This window comes from Camelus bactrianus, chromosome 20 (assembly GCF_048773025.1).
Source record: "Camelus bactrianus isolate YW-2024 breed Bactrian camel chromosome 20, ASM4877302v1, whole genome shotgun sequence".
NCBI classification, from domain to species: domain Eukaryota; kingdom Metazoa; phylum Chordata; class Mammalia; order Artiodactyla; family Camelidae; genus Camelus; species Camelus bactrianus.
Window position 1 is genome coordinate 10,187,802 of NC_133558.1, and position 6,000 is coordinate 10,193,801.

Genomic DNA, 6,000 nt, shown 5'->3' on the forward strand with positions numbered 1-6,000 from the left:
ATTAGAGCCCAACTGAAGAAGATAAAAGAAGAGGGCACCAGAGAGGACATGAAAGTCTGAAGACAAACGCTAACAGACCAAGAAGGCAAGCACTATTTGGCGTGACACTCTCAGCAAAGTTGGGAAAGAGCATTTTCAACGTGACATTGAAAGAACAGTGAGAGACAGCTCAGCTGCATCTATTTGAGTTTTGAAATTTTATCACACTATAATAAAATGTAACCAGGCACTTAACCTCATCTTTTTGCTCAGATGGAAAAAAGAAAGGTATTACACAGTGCATTAGAGGAGGAAAACTTTTTTGTTAATCTATGCATGGATCTGTATGATCTATGAAATATTCATAAACAACCAAGTGACTCCATTCAGTAAAGAGTAAGGACCCCACGTGAGTAGAGAAGACCACATCCTACACTCCTATAAATAAATGGTTTTCCCTGGAGAAGGTGTATCTCAGAAATTACATCTAAACCACTATAGAAGAGAAATCTCTTTGAGTGGGAGAATTTAATTCAAATGGAAACTTTTAAATAAGAATTCATTGCAAAAAATGATCAAAACAATTATTACCTATAGTTATGTATCAGCTTAATATAGGCAGCGGTGGGGGTGGGGTAGGGGGGAAAAATAGTCCCAATAATTGAAAAGGACTTAGGAGAAGGGCAAATATTAGGTCCCAGTGCCCTAGGAGTTCTTCTCTATCCACAGGAATTGCCCACATCAGTGGAAACTGATACTGAGAAACTGACTCTAGTAAGAAACTAGAGAGATCAGTGAAGTGGACGGTTGTCAGCTCCAGCTGCACTTCAGTCACTTGGGGAGCATTTAAAAGACACCAGCACCTGGGCCCAACTTCCGGAGACTCCGGTTTAACTTGTCTGAGGCCACGCCTCCTCAACCACACTGTTTAAAAAGCTTCCCAGTTGATTCGAATGTACAGTTGGGGCCGAACAACTGAGCTAGACTTTTAGACCTGAGCTGCCTGCAGACAAAGGCAGCAGAAGCTCTGGTTAGAGCAGCCACTATGACCTCAGAATCCACCAAGTCCCTCCCTGACTTCCGGATTCCAGGCTGAAGTTTGTCCCCACCTTCCCAGCTCCTTCCCCTGGGCACCAGCCCCACCACTTTGGGTGTCACACTTGGTGCGTGGGCCTGGGCCCCTGCGGCCTCTGCCCACACTGTGCTGCTGGCCCTGGAGGCAACAGGGGGAAGGGGAAGAAAGAGCAAGTCGGGGCACCACACATAAAGGACTCGGGAGAAGTCTGCTACTGGTAGCTGATTAGTTGTTGGTCAACAACAAACCACTTACACTGTCTACTTTCTCTTGATCTAAGTCACTGTAACACCAGACAGTGACCCCATGGCACACTTGCTCTCTCAGCCTGGACACTGGCATTGGGAAACTACCTTGCTTCTTTGCAGCAGCAGTGTTTTGGAATTCTGAGCTAGAATGACATGCCCAGACGATCTGACACAGTTCTCCCATCTCACACTAGAGAACACTGCTGCGGCCCCTTGGCTGTGGTGATGTCAGCTGCCAAAACAGCTCTTCGTTTTTTACTTTCTTTTCAAAATCTACAGTATTTGCCAATATGGAAAACTGAGGTACAGAAAGGTTAATGTCATAAATTGGACCTTCTAAAATTCTTAGCCTACAAAACTGGAGTCATTTTTGGCTTAATTTCCAAGAGCCATCTCAGTTTTCTGATTGTTCTTAGTGAACCTCATGATTAGTCATACGGATGATTTAAGATCAAAATACCATGAGGCTATATTCTCATCTTTTACAGTTTTAAAAAAACTTAATAGAGTAATAAAGGTAAATTAACTGAAGGAAACATGCAGTTTCGCTTTTTTACATTGTAAAGCTGTCACGGGCCTGGCTTTCTTGAAATTTTCGTCACACACACACACACATATGCACGCACAGAGTCCATTCCTGCTTAACACTCCATTCATGGCTCCTTCCCTCCGGAGGTGCAGGCCTGGCCTAGGCTCATGACCCCCCCATAGAGAGGAAGATGGACAGATGGACGAGGACTGGCGTGTGTGCTTTCACTTTTGCTCTTCTTCCCTTTTCTGCTTTTAGGTTTTCCTGAGTGGGACAGGGAGTAGGAAAGGGGAAGGACGCCTAAGCAGGCACGGATATAATGCTCTGCTGAGGCCCTGAGGTCCCCCTCCCACCCCCAAGGCCTCAGCAGTGCCCTGACCTGGGCATTCTGACTCCTCTCGTTCCCCCTTAGCCTCTGGTTACTTGGCAGACAGCCCCCTGATGAGAACACCTTAGAGAAGCTCCCAAAATCTCCTATCAGCTCACAGGAGACAGTAAGTTACCCGTGAGTTTGTTAAGCCCTTGTTTATCTGTACTCCACAGAGGCACAGGGTTTGAGCCAGTTAGCTAATCAGTCAGACTAAATAAAGACGCGAGGCAGACACGGTAAAAGCCATTGTGCATCATTACGTACTTAACCAAATTACATGTGCGAGAGATGAATGTTTGCCTGATGATGGAGCTCCCCGGGCCAGACTGCTCAGAATAAATCCCACCAACAAAATCACAGAGTGTAAATGATGCGTTATAGACAATGCCCAGGCTGGAAAGCCATGCTCCTAAAGCATGTGTCAGTGTTTAGAAACCCAAGATGCACCTTCCCCTCAACCGCAGTGACACATGGTGATTTGGTTGCTAGGCCTTTTCTACAAAAGCCGGTTCACCCCCTAAGGTGGCTGAAAGACAACCAGAGCCTGAGTTCTGGGTCTGGGAGTGGAAACCTCGGCCTCTGTGTTGAGGAAGGGAAAGGCGTGCTCTTCCCCTCTCCTGGGTCCAAGGCCAGTCCTACTTCCCCTCCCCGACCACACAGCTTACACAGCTCCCTTTCTCCAGGCGTCTGAACCTTCATTTGCCCTAAGCCCTTGCACTTGACCTGGGTCAGCCCAACTTCTCTAGCACACCCAAGTCGCCAGCCTCCTTCTCCACCTTTTTACTCAAACCCCAAACCCTCCCTGAGATGAACAGGAAAGAAATAGTATTAATTAGTTCAAACTAACATTTGATTTTCTAGTGGCCCTTGCCTTTCTACAAGTGCTTATGTCTTTGTGTCGGGGATTTTACCTGGCTGAGGAGTCCGGAGGAAGAAACAGGGACCAAGATGATAACAGATCTGTTATTCTCAAAGTCGTCTCAGACAGTAATTATCCCTTTTCTCAACTGCCTCAGCCTCTTGGGGCAAAACAAGCCACTTGCGGCAATATAGCAGCACTGGACTGCCCGCCCCAGACCCCATCCTTCATCCAAGTGCCTGATTGTTCTGTCTGAGACAGGTCCCCTCATTTCACTATTGGGATTCTTGTCTTGTGTGTCAGTACTGACGTTTGTAACAGATGAGTCATGCTGCTTTTGGCAGTTCACCACTCTTTAAACTTTCTTGGGGCAAGACCACTCACTCGGGAGGAATTACCTCTCTCCCACTGGATACATTCAAACGGGAATTTAAGTCACGGGGATCATCCTTTCTCTAGCCAATGGCTGGGCAAACTGACCCAGCTAATCAGTCATGTTCAGGCGGTCTGATTTTAGGGCTACGCCGCCTCTCCAAGAATGAAGGGACTAGATGTTTTCATACTGAACTTTGTTGGTTTAAGTAGGAGGCTGCCAATCTGACCCCAATTCCCTATTCTTCAGCAGGAGTAACTATAAAGTATAATAAAATATTTCTCAATTTCCAAAATGAGGAAAAATGTTTTTGGGTGAGTTGAATGGTCTCCAAAGACGGCCCCCCAATCAATTGTGCATCCAGTTTTCATGTCTTTGTGTAGCTCCCTCCCCTTGAATCTGGGCTGGCCTTATGACTTGCAGACTGCAACCTGTGTAAATTCTGAGGCTCCTTCATAAGGGGTCTTGTAGCTTCTACCTGGGTCTCTTGAAATGCTCACTCTGGAAGCCAGACCCAATGTAAGAAGTCTGACCACCTGGAGACCACCATACTGGGAGGAGGCCCAAATCAGGCACACAGAGAGACCCCACGGGAGAGGCGGGCAGACAGACCCCTGCCAGCCCTTAGCGCTTCCACTCATCCCAGCTGAGACACAAGACTGTTCAGGTGATGTTCCAGGCCCAGGTGCCATCTGGCTGCAATCACATGAGAGACCTCAAGTGGTAACTGATCAGGTGAGCTCAGCCAACCACAGACACATGAGAGATGATAACTGCTGTTTGAAGGCACCTAGCTTTGGCTCAGTTTGTTATTCAGCACTGGATATCTGGACCAGATGCTGGATGGAAGACGGAAGACAAATACTGAGATCTTACTTTGTGCCAGACCTTGTGCTGTTCTCTTTACATAAATCATGGGGTGAAAATTATCAACATGGAGTGTTGGCTGATTTTCTACCGTATCGCTCCTCCATATTGACAAGGAAAAAGCCTGTGATTTCCTGTATAATTCAACCCTTCCCCTCCCAGAACAAACCACTGGTCTTTCTTTCTCAGATGGTTTCTCTATACTTGTGATGCAGGATGGCCAGGGAAACACAGAACTGCAGAGGCTACAGTGAAAGAGAAAGGACTTTCCAAGAGAAGTTAAGTCACCTTTGTAATGATGTCTGGGAAAGAGATGGATTGGACAGGTAGGAGGGGAAGTGGGAGAGACAGAAGCAGCAAGGAGGGGTGGAGAATGTTCTTTGGTGGTAAATGAGGAACTCGAGAGACTGGGAACACAAGTGAATTAGGTAGAAGAAACAAGCAGCTATGAGAAGTACTGTAACTGGTTACGACTGGATTCTCTTTGATGTTGAGAAACTTGAATAAAATTGGAAGTGCTTTTCCATGATATTTAGCCTCCAAATTCTGTTTCGTCTGGAACTGAACCACATGGGTTATGGCCTCAGTTACAGATACGTGTTATCATCTAATTTAATCCTTTCAATAATCTCATGAAGTGTGTATTATTGTCCTTGTTTTAAACATTTGGAAACTAAGGCCCAGAGAGGTTATGTGGCTTATTTAAGGTTATATGGCAGTAAGCAGTAAGGCTGATTTTTAAATCCAGCCCCATCGACTCCGAAGGCCATGATTTACCACCTCACCATTCCAGAGTCAGCTCCCTAACACGATCACGTCAATTCATAACACTGTCCTTTCTTCCGCGCCTGAACCCACTCTATCTCACATTGTGGCAGTGTCGTTGGGGGTCCTGAATTGGGTGTGAAAGTGAGAAAGAAGTGGCAGTAAATATACGTCTATGTGAATTTTACATGTAAGGTGATATTTCAAAAATCAGAGGCCGTCTATACTTTCACTGTATTTTGTTAATGTAACACACCCAAGTTTTCCAAACAGTTTCTAAAAGCAGGTTTTAAAAAATGGCACATATAAGTGTCAGATTATGTAATTTCTTAAAATTTGATTGTGTGTCCTTGATCTTTTCAATTCTGTTGTGATCTATTGAGTTTTAAAACAACTAATTTGATGGAATCTACAAAGAAGATAACATCCTGAGGGTATCTTGGAACGATATCTTTTAACAATAAAAAAAAAATGCTTCCATTTATTATAAAGCCAGATACACAACACTTGACAAAAAAAGGAGATTGGGTTCTGATTCTTTCTCTTTTTGATGCCAGCAGTTGCTTGTTAACCTTTCCTGATCAGCTCTGTACCTAACTCCCTTTAAAAAAAGGAACAAAACCATTTAGCATTCTTCTGGCATTTGTGTCATAATGCAGGTATGCTTTGGGGAAAGAAATGAGAAATGTTAGTCTGTTAGATGATTCAGAACATTCATCCTGAACTTCCATGACCCCAGAAAAAAAAAAAAGATGTTGTTTCTTTGTGATATTATGCATTTCCTATTTAAAATGTGAAATTACGGCATCTGGAATGTACTCTTTAAACAGGAGCATGTATATAAAAGCAAATCCTGATCATACATAAACGTATTGCCTGGTGTGTCGTGACATTCACCTTTTGGCAGTTTTCACCTCCGGCAGAGCGGAGGCTAG